The 1059-nt window shown below is 42.6% G+C and overlaps 1 non-coding gene across 1 annotated transcript; it reads left to right on the top strand.

Moving 5' to 3' along the window:
- The first annotated feature begins 711 nt into the window (after window positions 1–711).
- LOC115072542 lies at window positions 712–818 on the top strand. The gene has a single exon (XR_003851589.1). It is a non-coding gene; the product is annotated as a U6 spliceosomal RNA (small nuclear RNA).
- The last annotated feature ends 241 nt before the right edge of the window (window positions 819–1059 follow it).

Below are 1059 nucleotides of genomic sequence, written 5' to 3'. Positions count from 1 at the left end.
CCTTTCAAATGCCTAGCCCAGAGAGCTGACACCTGATTACCATGGCCCAGATAGTTAAGGAGTGGTTGCATTCCAGGGCTTTACTTAGGTCTTCTGACTTATCAAGTGATGCTAATGGTACTGCTGGGCATCGTGGTAATGGTAGCAGAAAGCCAAGCTTTCTTTAAAGACCTTTAAGGGCAGGAGATGTAGCTCTGCTGGTTGTGTGTCTAACATATACAGCCCTAGGTTCAATGCCCAGCACTGCAAAAACTGGGCATAATGGCACATGCCTATAATCCTAGCACTGGAGAGAGAGAGAGGCGGGAGGTCTGATGAACATTCAAGGCCGGTCTGGTCTACTTACTGAGTTTCACGCCATCGAGTGCTACAGAGTGAGACCTTATCTCAAAACAAAACACAAATGAAAACAAGAAGTTCAAGATCATCTTTGGCTACACAGCAAGTTCAAGGCCAGTTTGGGATACTTGAGACCATGTCTCAAAAGGGGGGAAAAGAAGATCTTTAGGACTCAGAAACCATGATGGCATCAAGGTTTTGAAAAGGAGGCTTTTGGGAGTGGGAGGCCACAAGGGAGGAAGCGAAGCCAGGAAAGCAACAGGGACACAAACACCAAAAGCGAATTCAATTGGAAAACGCCATCACGAAGACTAATTCTCTATAAGGCATAAGAAATGAAGTCTAATGATTCATTTTTAAAATAATAGTACCGTGCTCACTTTGGCAGCACATACACTAAAACTGGAACAACACAGAGAAGATTAGTGTGGCCCCTGCGCAAGGACGACACACAAATTCGTGAAGCGTTCCATATTTTTAAAAAAATAAAATAAAATAAACGTACCTTGAGTCGGCTGTGGTCCAATTACAGATAAGCAGAAGAACACTGGATTCTTTGCTGCCAGTCCAGTTACCTGCCCTACAACTAAACCTTTAGAGTAAATTTTATTAACAATGACGCTTGCCTGCAAGGTCATGCACCCAAACAACCTTTAAAATAGATAGGATGTAAAACATAGAGATTAATTCACACGCTGGTTTTGTTGAAGAAAAAAAATA

The sequence above is a fragment of the Nannospalax galili genome, unplaced genomic scaffold (assembly GCF_000622305.1).
Source record: "Nannospalax galili isolate Female #2095 unplaced genomic scaffold, S.galili_v1.0 scaffold4203, whole genome shotgun sequence".
NCBI classification, from domain to species: domain Eukaryota; kingdom Metazoa; phylum Chordata; class Mammalia; order Rodentia; family Spalacidae; genus Nannospalax; species Nannospalax galili.
Note: the sequence above shows the minus strand (reverse complement) of the source record. Positions and strands in the feature narration are given on the sequence as shown.